Below are 14,229 nucleotides of genomic sequence, written 5' to 3' on the forward strand. Positions count from 1 at the left end.
CGCCGCCGAGTCGCGCCATCGCTCGCCCTCGCCGCCGCCGCAAGCCACCACCGCAAGCTCCGCTGCCGCCCTGCACTGCGACCCGTCGCCTGCGCCGCCGCTGTCTCACCGAACCCCGCCGCCGGCCGCCTGTTTTTAGGTAAAAACCTAGATCGATTTTATTAGGGTTTTGTCGGTTTTTTTAGTTTAGTCGGTTCGTTAAGTTAGATCGGTTTTTGTTCGGTTTATTTATTACACGAACGTCCGTTCATTCATTAATCTTAATGAACACTTTTCGCCAGTTAAGTTCAGATAGCGAACGTTCGCGCCGAAGGATTTTTCTTTTTAGTTTATTTTCATCCAAGGACCTATCCACGAATAGTTTTATCGCGTTTTAGCCCTTGATCTTTAAACTATCATAACTTTTTACTCGTTTATCCAAATTAGATGAGACCAGCGCCTAAATCTTCGTATCATTCTGTTCTTTCCAGTTAACCAACTTTAACATGATTTTGGTACTGTAAAATTTGAGTTTAGTCCAGATTAGTAAACGATCTTGTTTCGTTCATATTTTGAGTTTCGTTGCTCCGTTTGAGTTGAATCTTTTGGCAAATCATAGCTAATCACATGTACCTACTGTTAAGATCTAATTCACATGATAATATTGCTGTTAGGTTTGACTCTTCTTAGTTTAAGCCGTTTGCTTGTTTCGTGTTCGATTTGGATATTTTCTCGGTTTTTCTCGTGCTTCGTTTGGGTGATTGCTTATGTATGCTATTGTTTGTTTACGCTAGATTACCCGGAGTGCGAAGCTTGTTACTACGAATCTCTAGAGTTTGCAGGTTGTCAGCAAGGCAAGTTACACTTTGATCATACTCTTTTGTACCCGGTTGTTACTATGCATTAGTATTGCCCCTCAAATATTTGCATGAGTAGGATTGGGAACATGTGGTTTTGGTTGTAGTGCTTGAGGTAGGAACCTAATACCTTTTGATCACCCCGGGTATATACATTATGCTTATTTATTGCTTAGCCATGCTTGTAGATGTGGATTGGATCATGATTTCACACATGGAAGTTTGAGAGTTATTTTAATCATGGATAACATTAAGGTGGCAACTTTAATAAACATATGGGTGGATTGGTTGAGGCACCTGGGGAACCTAGTGTTGCCTATTTTTGAAAATCCTAGAGTACCCGTGTGATTATCCTATGAATGCCACCCAGGCTCAAAGGGATCATAAGATTATTCATGCTAGAAACTTGCGTGTGCAGCCACAAGCCATTATGGGCTCTCGCATAGTTGAGTAAGTTGCGTGAGCTCTTGAAGAGGTGGACTAGAAGATGTAGGGGAAGGTAGGTGTACCGGTCCGCCCGGGGTAGAGAGTTAATGCTTCAGAAAGACTATGTCTCGATCGTCCGATTATGGATGTGGTCGAGTCTTGTGGGGAACAGTGTGCAAACCTCTGCAGAGTGTATAAACTAATCATGGTTAGCCACTGAAAGGATCGATATAGTTGACTAGAGGGGGGTGAATAGGAAACTAACAATTTTTAGCTTTTCTTTACCAAATTAAAGATTGCATCAAAGTAGGTTGTCTAGATATGCAACTAGGTGAGCAACCTATATGATGCAACAACCTATATGTAGCCTCACCCCGCACGTGCACATGCACGCACGCAAGACACGCACGCATGCAGGCGTGCAACACTGACACGTACACATAACGTACACATGCACGCACGCAAGACACGCACGCATGCAAGCGTGCAACACTGACACGTACACAAGCACACATGCTGGCGTGCAACACTAACACGTACACATGCACTCACGAACACATGCACGTACGCACCCATGCATGCAACACTGAAACATACCCATGCACGCACGCAACACTTGCGCGCCTGCATGCACACAGAACATGACGCAAGACACACGCTCAACCTATACGTGCATGCACCCTTTGTTAAGGACATGGATTGTTACGGGTATTAATCAATCTTATCTGTGATAAGCAGAACATTGATGTTTGCAGCGGTCTTTATGAATGACAACGTATCGAACGGGCTATCAACATAGTAGGCTTATCTACATGAAAAAGATGACGTCACACTTAATGAACAATCATCGGTTTATGAAATGCCCGCTTCTGACTGCCCTGGCCCACCAAAGGTTCCTCTGCTATGCGCTGCCTGCGTTGGGTCACCGACATGCAGGCCATGCACCCAAAGAGCCCACACGTCAGTGGAAGAATGGTGCGGTGTCCTAGGTCAGAGTCGAGGGTGCCACTTGCTGCATGCCCGGCTGAACACACCTTCATGCCGCATTCAAACGCCTCCATGAAACCCGCCCGTGTGGAAGCCGAGAAACCCACTCTGGACACACGTCCATTCATGACCGGGCCGGCATTAAATGCAACGCCGGCCGAGCTCCTCCCGTCCGCCATCTATTTAATCTCCTATTTAAACAAGGCCAAACGCCGGCCAAGAATCGCACACCTCCGCCGCTCCCCTATCTCCTCCACCATTTTGTCCATTCTTACAATGGCTTACGAAGAGTAGTTATTCCGCATCCAAGCCGGCTGGGTAGCCCGCCGGATACGAGCTATGTAGCTCGCTGATCCACCTCCCTCCCCTCGCCCGACGGAGCCAGTTGCCGCCCCAAGCCGACACGTGCTTCAGCAACTTGCCGCTCCAGGCCAGCTCGACGAGGAGCGGCGCACGGGTGTCGTTGCTGCCATCCATGCCACCACCTCATACGGCGTCTCCCGTTTCTGTGGCCGAGACTCCCATGCCGGCGGCCGCACCACGCAAGCAGCGGCAGAAGCCGGGTGCGCGGAGAGCGACGAGTCGGTGGCCAGCGCTTGCGCATCTACCGCCATCATCGAGGAGAAGTAGAACACGGGAGGCCGCGGCCGCTTGGGTCCCATGAAGGCCACCGCGGAGGAGACGCCGGCGTACACAGCAGGTGTCTTGCCGGATCCTTTTGTTGCGACGACCTTCGTCGACCCCACATGGGCTCCACGGAAGAGGGGAATGTTAGGATGAACTCGAGCCGGTGCCGGACATGGTGAACTAGTGGCCGGTGATGAACTCGAACCGGTGCCGGCCACCATCATCTTCGGCACTAGCCAATGATATCAGTTGGGCAGTGGGGAAGAGAGTCGTCCTTTGCGCTGAAGCATATACCTCCAGGGCTCCCGGCAGTCTGGTGATCGTGCTGCCGGACATGAGGAACACAAATCGATTGGCGGGCGACCATTTAGGCCAGGTATTATATACCTGTGCTGTATAGAACTAGCACCATGTAGTTCATTTGAATGTAATGAAATCTGTCATGTTTGTATGAAAATCTGGTATTTTATATGATTTCCGTCGTTGTTTATATGAAATATCAGTTTGTCTACGTGTTTGCATGAATTTCGTCTGGTTGGATGTCGTAATTTGCGGGTCGCCGGTCGGTCTGCGGGTGGCTCGGGCGGCGTTGTGGGACAAAAAACACAGCTCGTGCAAGCTCCTCTCCAACGTGCGCGCTGGAGGATGCATGAGCACCCGAGCCATTCCTCATTCATCGGTGGCAAAGGCACTGGTGGACAAAAGGGTCGCCAATATTTTGGCTACCCCGGGCAAGATCCAAACAGCCCCTCCCAACAGATTCAAATCCCTCGTTTGTCGTGGAATTTTGCCATATGTTGTTTTCATGGACTAGCAAGATGCCCGTGCATTGCACGGAACATCAAGATGCATTTTTTTACAAACTCCCGCATGCATGCAAGGGATAATTAATGTCCTCCTTTGCTAGTACCACGAGGCAAACACCATTAATATTGCATCGATTAGTGTTAGTGGCCTTGTATATCTGCAAATTGTAATTTTGATAGTGGCCCCTTGTATATAAAAATGGAGGGAGAAAGATGAGAGATAAGGTGAGGAGGAGTGGGGCGTGGTGGTGACTGGTGGTCGGACTGGGGGGAGGCATGGGGATGGACGGTGCATTATGTCTAGGTTTGTATCTCTCTCACACACACTACATAGGTGGGGGACGTGCACAAAGAGAAGAGGTGCACGCACGGCGCACGTACTCCCGTCTCTTTCCCAACCACACCCACGCGGGTACACGGTGGAGCTCATTTCTGTACGAAAAAGGCAGCCCACGTGGTAATTTGGCACGTGTACTGGTTGTCCACTTGGTGGAGGGAGGATCGTCTACCACGGGTGAACAAACAAATTGCGACTTGACGTGTTATGTTAAAAAAGAGACAAACCATGTGGGGCCTACCTTAGAGGCAAGGCTCTATACACTGGAGTACTTTTGATGTGTCCCGTCAACTCGCAGAACAAGGGGAAGCTTTCTTAGTACACGTCTCCCCCGCCCACGGGCGCGGTGGCTCGCAGGATGAGGCGAAGCTTGCTTACGAGTAGTAGTAGTAGTAGTACTCCTACTACTGTACGCCTTACGCCCGCTCCCTCGCCCACGCGTGCGATGGCTCACAGCACGAGGAGAAAATTTTACTCCCTCCGTCTAGGTGAGTAACTCATCTTAGGTTGTGCATCGTGACCAAGGAGGAGGAGAAAACAAGAGAACTTAATGTTTATTTGCTAATTAATAGCATTGCATGCAATGAACTAACCACTGCATGTCGTGTTTGGTAGTCTCAAGTCATTAAAAGCATGCACACCCCACATCTCTTATTGGTTGATATGTCAAGAAACAAGAACGAGGTAGAATTTAATGCACCGCGCCTAAGTGTTTTGGGATTATTTGGTTTTCGTAAGACGACCACACACCTAGATGGAGGGAGTACTACTCCCTCCGTTTACTCCTCGTCCCTACTATGTACCTTGGTTAGTACTCCCTCCATTTACTTATACAAGGCCACTATAAAAAATACATTTTGCATCTATACAAGGCCACAAATAGTAATTGAGACAAAAGTTACTACTCCCTCCTTTCCAGTTTATGGCTCAATTTCAAAATCTCTCCAACCAAGGTAGACGCTGAGTGGTCAAATTAATTTCGTAGTTTGCACAAGTAATTAATACGCTCGTTTTTCTCAAGAAGTTATGTTTACTGAGGCATTAATTAGAACGAATGCATGAATGACCACTAAATTTCCATGAACTTGTACATGCATTGGTTAGTTTCCTCTTGACACTGCTTGCGTCGGGTGATCTAACGCACCTCTAAATCCAACATGTAATGGTACTACTACTAGTATAGTAGAATTGAGACTTATCAAACGGAAAAACGAATATTTTTTAGATGAGCCCTATAAACCCTAGTGGGTACGTACTCCATAAAAACAGATTTTTCCAAAACTAAGTCGCTCCCTTTCATGAATTTTGTAGTATACTCCTCCGTCGACGCTCCCTTTCATGAATTCTGTACTTCCTATCGCCGACATGTGGGACATATAGCAACTGAGTCAACGTGTCAAGCACCAAATAACAGTGCAGAACAGCAGGGGGACGCACCCCACTTGTACCGGCCCAGTAGTAGTAATGAGCAATGAGATGTCAAATCACAATGCCGCACCTTCCCAGACGGACGAAGCAACCATTATTTCACACTTCGGTTCGCCATCATCTCAAACCACGTAGTATTGCTTCTCCTCAAGAGGGACACGCGCATCGCCTTGGTACATCATGACGCGTGGGACCGCATGACAGGCCATGCTCCCCCGCCGATCGCTCGATAAAATCACCTCATTTTTACTATACTTCCTCCGTATCGGTTTACTACATGGCAAGCACGTCGTTCTAGGTTGAGAATTTAACTGGCTATATATGTGATGAACAGTACTCCAGCCTTTTAAAAATGTATACTTTTGTACAGTAGTACTATCGATGGATTGCGCCGTGGAGCAAAAATTGAAATTAAAAAAAGGTGGTACATATAGAGAGCGCTCGTCGCCAAATTATGCATATAGTACTATTAAAAAAGCTAGTACGTGCTAATTAGGGTGCTAAATTCTATTAAAGAAATACTAGTAGTATGTATCATACTGAGGAGTTAAAGTAACGAGAAGGAACATAACATAGTTCTGCTGGGGCTCAGCACAACACACCCCTCAAATTCAACTAAGCACACCTGAAATTAAACTATGTAACTAATCTGATAGACACTGCATTAGAACCACCATGAGCAACGATACTGACACCTTACTCACTCGGAGGAGTCCTCGTCCACGTCCTCGACTTCATCCTTGTCCCTCTTCCTCTTGGCCGATACTTCTTTGCTTGAACCGCACACTTGGCTCTTGCTCTTCATCCAACCCTTGTAGATATTGAAACAAAGGTAGCCATCCATTGCAGCGTAGTGGATGTGGTCTATATCTAGTACATTCCGCTGCCATGCATAACGATGAAACATGTAATGAGGTTTCTCCAGTTTACCATATGAAGGATGAACCATGGCTCCTGCCAGGGTCAACATTGAAGGCTGACGAGAGGACACCAGCCGATTCTTCTGGAGGTCGAAGGTGTTGCCTACAACGAGGCGTATCCGACCTAGGACTTCTTTGTCGTTACCAAAGTCTACAGTAACGAATTTGACTAGGTTGCTATCGAGGAAGTTCTTAAAATCCAGGCATTCAACGTCGGCATGGCATATGTGGTAGACCAAGCATAAGTCATGCACTCAAACCTGGATCATGGCAGGCTTCTTCCTCTCTTTGACATTTAGATCCTTCTCTCGTCCCAGGACTTTGGTGTACTCAACATCTAGCCCAGCGACCCGCTCATCATCTGAGTCTTCAAACATGCGTCTGAAGCGAGAAAGGCATCCTTTCACCATCGCGGAAGAACAGGTGTAGATGACGTCGAACTCATCGCCGGTGATGGTTCTAACCTTGTACTCACCGCCGATCGTGGAGATTTGGGACGCCATGGATTTGGGAGGAGGGTTAGGATTAGTGGAACTGCCATAATGTGAATGGACGGGTCGACTAGGAGCGAACCACCGTAGTATTGAAGGACGTGCGGGGACGAGTAGGAGCGAACTGCCAGCGTGCGAACGGCAGGGTAGTGGCTTTCCACTCTCCCATGATACGGGCTTCCGAGAGCCCTTGGATCTGAGATCGAACGGTTGCATGGCGTGATTCTAGACCTATCAGTGAATATCCTATCCTGGAGGGTTATTCTGCATATTTTCAGCAACTTAGCATGCGACCGTTTGATCTCAGATCCAAGGGCTGCCAGCAGCCCGTATCATGGCCGCGCCTACCACGACCGTCGCGTTGCTCGCGCGGTCGCTCCATTGGAGATTTAACACGGTGCGTTAGGCTATCTGATGTTGGCATGTCATACATAGTCATCACTTAGTCACTCATACTACAACAAGGTTAGCTATAAGGTTGGCTATAAGTGTATTTTTTACTACTCTCTATCTCTTTCTTCGTACTCCCTCTGTCCCATAATATAAGAACGTTTTTGACACTAGGACACAAGGAGTACTAGTATTTATTGCATTTTCCAAGGAGTGACCTCTTCCAATGAAATGGTGTTGCTAAGTTTGCTTCATTTAATTAGCTATGGACTCAAAATTGTCTTTTCACCTAGGTACACGCACTTAGCACCGTTTCTTCCTTGGGTCACCAAACTTGCCACATTAGACTTTATGCCGATGTGGCAAGCTTAGCACCTATCGGAGTAAGTAAGTACTACAATAGTGGGCTATAAGCCCGCTTTACATGGCATTTTTGCATGTGTGGAGGAAAGAGGCAAGGAAAAAGTGGAGAAGTGGGCTCTCATGCAAGAGCCAGCCTCAACTACATGGTGGAGCATTGGGAGAGGCACCTGTATGGAGGTGGTCAGGAATCAGGAGACTCATGTCGGTCGTAGCGCCACAGTTAAAATGATAATGGCAAGTCAAATCACGGGGCCCCACCTGTCCAGCAGTAGCTCGCTGTCAAATCACACAGCCCAACGTTTGCAGCAGCCTACTCCCTCGTCTTCTCGCGTCTCTGTCGAACCGACTAGGCGGAACTGCCCCGCCTACTACGCAGGAAAAGCCCCGCCCTCGACTTTTAAATACAACTACATCCACTTAAGAATCCAATGATATAGTAGTACTTTTTGTGACATACTAGTAACTCATATTTAGTTAGTCAAATGGATGACCTAGAACTACGTGCATGCCCTATAAACCGAGACGCCTAAAAATAAAAAACCGAGACGGAGAGGGTAGTTCAGCACGTATCTTTTTAGATCAATATAGTCGGGATTCACCAAGGAGCAAAACAAAGTGGTAGGCTGCTCCTGTCGTGTTGGCGTAGCAACTCAAGCAGGGTCAGTCCGCACACGAAATGGCGACACGCTTAACAGGACCCCTTTGGCCGACATGTGGCTCATCCACCATCTTGTTCCACGTGCGATGCACCAAATTACAGTTTGGAGCAGCGGTTGGAACTGGAGGCACCCCGTTCGTAGCGCCGCAGTAGTAGAAAATGAGCTACGAGGGGTCAAATCACAAAGCCCCACCTTTCCCGCATTAAGTTGGACGGACGAAGCAACCATCATTTCACTCTAGGGCCCGCATTAAGCTGGACGGATGAAGCAACCATCATTTCACTCAGTGCGCAAGAGCATAAAGAAAAGATAAAACAATGATGCGTGCGGCAGCTACCTAGGGCACCCTAGGGTAGGGGTCTCCACTACATATGCTTTTTTTTGAAAGCGCCTCCACTACAAATCGGCTTCTCCCTCGTCCTCTTGAAGAAAACCGATGATGCGTGCGGCGGTAGGGTTTGTAGGAGTACTACGGTGTGCGGGGCCACGTTGTAGTAAACGGGTTCGAGTCGCCACATGTGTGGGCCGCTTGGTTTTATGGGAACGAGGCGGCATTTTGGGTTCGGGGATCAGTGGAGATATAGTATGTACAAAAAATTGTGGACGTAGGTTCGACCGAAAGGCAATGATGCATTGAACGCATGAGATTTTGAAACCAAATTATGAATAAATACACACTATAGCATGTAAAGCTTTGAGTCATATATGCATGATGTAGATGTTCGTTTCGTTCTTATAGTTCATCTCATTCAAAATCAATTAGTTTTATAAAAATGTTAAGATTCATGGGGTTGTGCATCGTAAAGCATAAAGTAAAAAATAATAATGGCAATTCATTTAGAAAAAAACAATTATGATACAGAAGATTCTAGAACAGGAGAAGTGCTTGTGTTTTGAGGTTTGTGCATTATGCTTAAGTTCAACCATGGAGTCTTCTAAATTGTACATGTGGCAGATCTGGTGGAATGTTGATGTATCCAACGGCCAGTAGTACTCGGATTCTCCATCTCTGCACTGTCAGATTAGCTTCATCCAGCAACCATATTTCAAAGTTATTGGCACACTATATAGTTCTTGTGCCATAGTTGCATGTTTTGGAAAAAAGCTACTAGTGGGTTGTACTATCTATTTAGGAATAGAAGATGTATACATGGAAGTTGTAGGGAAAGATATGACATGGAGCATCTCAATTCCTATGAGTAGGGATTGGAAAAGAGATGTCATTTGGTTCACATCATAGGAACTTTTCTATTGAATCTAGAGATGACATGTATCTCAATTCCTATGAGGAGGGATTAGAAAAGATATGTATTTGGTTCAGATCATAGGAACTTTTCTATTGAATATACGCTAATGTTTATTTTCCTTTGAAATTAAGGGAGTATAGGAATCCATTCATTTGAACCAAGTGGCTCTAAAGCTATAGAAATGATATCATGTTTATTTCCTTTGAAATGTGGAGTATATGAATCTATTCCTATGAACCAATTGGCTCTAAAGGAAAAAAAATCCTATAAAAAACATATCATATAGAGTTCCTATGATATTCCTCGACACCAAAGGATGGTTGAAATTGATGCGGGTGATACGATGGTCTTATTTTGTAGACTCCTCCCCCATCTTTATAGTTACCTCTCGAAGATGAATGAAATGATATATACACGGTATTCTACATGTGCAATTTGGTACACGAAAACTCGGTAAAAGTTTGCGAGGTTTGAATTTTCAATAAAGCTATATGCACTGCATTTCGAAATGGAGGGAGCATATGATAGTTGCTAACACTCACGTGGAAGATTTGTGTGTAGGAGGAGTGTCTGTTCTGTTAAATGACATGGCAAAACTGACACTGTCGGATGCCGATCTAACGGTTCTTACGGCGTTCGTCAGGAAAAGGCTTGTGGCGAATGTTTGTCGGATAATGATTTACGGACACATGCATTGCATTGATACATGCCCCCCTCCCTCTCACGCACAAGCACCCTCACGAGTCATGACTCTCCCGAGTCCTCTCGCAGACTTGCACGTCGCACCCACCATCTATCTGCAGGTAGACGTCACGCACATATGTGCTCTTCACACCCTACCCTCAGAACTTCTAAAAGACAAAAGACGTCGCGCACATTTTATTTTAGCTCACACGTCACACACTTATACTATTACTCTTGCGGCAAACGTTCTTTGGGCATAGAATATTGTACTCTCACGAAGAGAAGCAGTGCACGCACGCACTAGTTCTCTCACACCCACTCACTGGTACATGTAGGAGCGCATTTTTTTGAAGCTGGTACAAAAAAATCACTCCACTATATATATAAGCAGGAGCCTTAGCGCTTGCTTTACTAGGGTTCCTCTCGTTCACTCTCTCATGCTCTCCAGATCTAAGCAAGACATAGGTGGCCACACTCTCTCGCAGCTCACGGCTGGTCACAAATCCGGCCGGACAACCTCGACCGGGGCAGGGGTGTAGGTGCATCGTTCACGCTGTCGTCGGCGGCGAGGGAGGAGACCAACGGCTGCCCGCGCGTCCCGATCAACGGTCGTGTTGTTCTCTCCGAGAGAGTGCCGGCTCGGGAGTGCCTCTGACCCCTCTTCCTCCCTGCGGTATTGTGGCCAAGATGCGGCCTCCCGACGCCATCTTTGCCACATGACAACGACCCTCAGGTATATATTCCTTCAAAACCTGCCTTGCTCTACTGCCCTAGCTCCCTTCGTGTGGATCTTTTTCTACTTCCGTCCGCTGTTCCAAAGCCACCTAGACTTTTACTATTATTAGAGGTAAAGCTAGTTCATACAGTCGACTCTAAGAGTTGGTTCAAACAGGGAAGAAAGTGGGAAAGTTGTAGCATGAATCTAGGACTTGGTTCTAAGAGGAAACAGGGGAAAGTAGTAGATACTGGCTACCCAACCGGTCTCTTGGTTGAGAAGACGAAGAAAGCATGGTGGATGGCGAAGGGTGGGGGGGAAGTGGACCTATCTCTTGGTTGAAAACGGAAAGAAAGTGACGGGTGTTGGGGGACAACGCAAATGAGAATGATCAGGTCTAGATTTCATGTGCTCACATAGGAAAATGTCGCCGAGGAGATAAAAAATGAGCAAATGCAGACATGTTGCCTGAGTGTTTGCCGCTCTCGGCAGCCACATCTGGCTCACCACTTTATGCCCCTGATGTCCCTACGCCCATATCACTAACGTTAATGTAAAATCACATGAAGCATTAAGCAATGCCACCTAATGTCACTATAAGTAATGGTCTAGTGCCGTCGATAAACTGAAGCAATGCCACCACCATTTTATGAAGTGCTTCCGTCTTGCTTTATTTCCCATGAATTGTGTTTTTGCAGTTACACTTAACTCTCACACCGCTAACATTGCTTCATCCAAGTGGAACTGCACAAATTTGTTTGCACATTTACTAACCATGTACTACTCTCATGATAGTAATACTAGTGCTATTGTTCCGCATGTTAATCTAGTGGCATTGTTGATGTGATGTGATGCTACTTACTTAAGGACTCTTCATACTGTCAATCTAGTGCCAATTATAACACAATAGATGTTGCTATTAATCATATGCCACTGCAAATATCTGTCACTGTTTAAATAACCGTATTTCGTATTTGCGCAAACAGGGATGTTTATCTCCATATCGTTTCGGGATGTCTGTCTCCGTATCGTTTCTATCCGCGCAATCAAAAGCACACACCTCAGTTTTAGTACAACTGCGTAAAATGAGATGGCTATCCCTCATTGCCGTCGTCTAACCTCCAGTCTTCAAGGTATTCCTACATTGGTAGTAACTAAGGTAGAATGACCAACGCAATTTAAAAGAAGCTGATTCGTACGTTTTACTTCCTGATTGCAGTGCAGGGATGAGAAAAAACAACTGCATCCTAGTCCGGAATGCACTTTCTGTCAGTTCTTCCACGGACCGAGGACTAGCTGGCACGGCTGCATGACGGTTTTTTGGACAGGTGCACGGACAAGAGGCATTGTGGTCTGCTTATTTCTGCAAATAACGGTGCTTAAATTTAGTGGAATGCACAAGCATTTCAACTGGTCAGTACACTGCATGGTTCAGTTCAGCATTCCAGCTGAGACCACAATTATAATTGGTTATTCTGGAATTAGAGAACCTAACCCTGGATGGTGGCAACAAGAAAAAACCATAGTGAACTCCAGGAAATTTAAGCCTACCGGGAGGCCCTTTGCTCAGAGAAGCCTTGCTTGATTTTTCCTGATTTGTCAACCTTCTCACAACTTTGTCTTTTGCTGTGAACTAGTATATGTTTGTTATGTTCTATGAATCATTGAGCTGTATAAAATTGCTTAACTTATGCTTTTCAAGTTTTTTATGAAGACGAGTTTAATGTGAGTGTTCCACATGAGCGCTGGACTAGCGTGTGAACGTTTGCAATTTATTACATTGTGGCCTCAATTAACTGCATGAACCACTGTAACAAGATACATAGTTGCTTATATATCAGACAGCAGATTGTTGATTGTTAGCTGGTCGATAGCCTAGTGTTGAAGCGAGCTGAGCCAATGTGCCGTGTTCTGCACAACTGCTTACAAGTGGGGTAGCACCAACAATGTTTACAAGTACTTATGTATACGTTGGCGCATAGTTCTCGAACGAGTGCTCTATTTCATCAAAACACACACTGCTCGTATGATAAACCGTGACAACTTATGTCTTACCATGCCATATTCATGAAAAAACTAGTGAGGACGCATCTGTTTCGGTAACAATTATGATGGTTCTCACATGATTCACGGGCACACAAAAGTTTCCCATAGACGGATTCAAACAGAGTACTAGCCCCAGAGGGGTCGATAACAGGCAAGGTTCGGATAATTAGACACAATCCAAACTACTATTAAACACTAGTTGGGGCAACTATTTCATGCCTCGATCTAATTTGGGCTGGACACAAGACGGACCTTGCCATGAACATCATCGAGGACGTCCCGCAGCAGCTCAATCCTGTGAACCTTCATGAAGACAACCTTGTGGCCTTCCCACTGATAAACTTGTTTGTGGAGGCATGCCACGTCATCTTCCTGCATAAGCTTGACAAGAACAGTATGCCTCACAAACGAAGGAGTAGCTTTGAACTTCTTGTGCTTCAGTACACCCTGGATAACACGCCTGACAATAGTGAGGCTAGAATAGAACTCTTCATTGGTATAAACGCAAATGGCTTCCAGGATCCAACAGCCTAAGAACTTTGTTTTCCCAGTGCGTATATTGAGGTCATCCGCCTCATAGCGAGTGACATGTACAACCACACAATCCTTGTCTGCGTCAGGGTTCTAACTGAAACAGAAACAAATTCTCAATTACTTTTCAGTATAAGAAACACAAGTTATTTAAACCACTATGTATAGCATGGCATCGAAGCTAATAAAATTTTGCATTATTAATCACCACATACTTAGATGAAAAACCACAATCGAGATCGGCAAAGAAGAAAATCACCTTGGGCAGCTCGTTGGGGGGGGGGGACACATCCTTGAAGGGGGAAACTGCTCATGTAGTGCCACGGGGGCTGTAACCTCAAACGGGGCGTTGACCATCTCAGTAGTGGCCGTGAGCGTATCTGGGGTCGGCTTGGTGGCTGCCTCCATCTTCTTGGAGCTCTCTATCTCGTGGGGATCAGCCTCCCACGTCTGCTCCAATATCGGCAGATCTTTGCCTGGTTCCCCTTGGTCCATCATGAAACTGACGAATACTAGGAGACCACTGAAAGGAAAACACAATCGCAATGACAATGAAACAAAAAAGACAGTGAGGATCGGTTACTGCTTTGCAAAAGTTCTTATTTTTTTTGAACGAAAATATATAGACATCACGGATCCGCTTACCTTCCCTTCGTTGGGAGAGAAGAACAGTGGCAGATGCGAGTGTTGCCTTTCTTGAAGACGGTGAGGGAGAAGGGGATTCAGCGAAGAGTGA

This window comes from Triticum aestivum, chromosome 6B, assembly GCF_018294505.1.
Source record: "Triticum aestivum cultivar Chinese Spring chromosome 6B, IWGSC CS RefSeq v2.1, whole genome shotgun sequence".
In the NCBI taxonomy this organism is placed as follows: Eukaryota; Viridiplantae; Streptophyta; class Magnoliopsida; order Poales; family Poaceae; genus Triticum; species Triticum aestivum.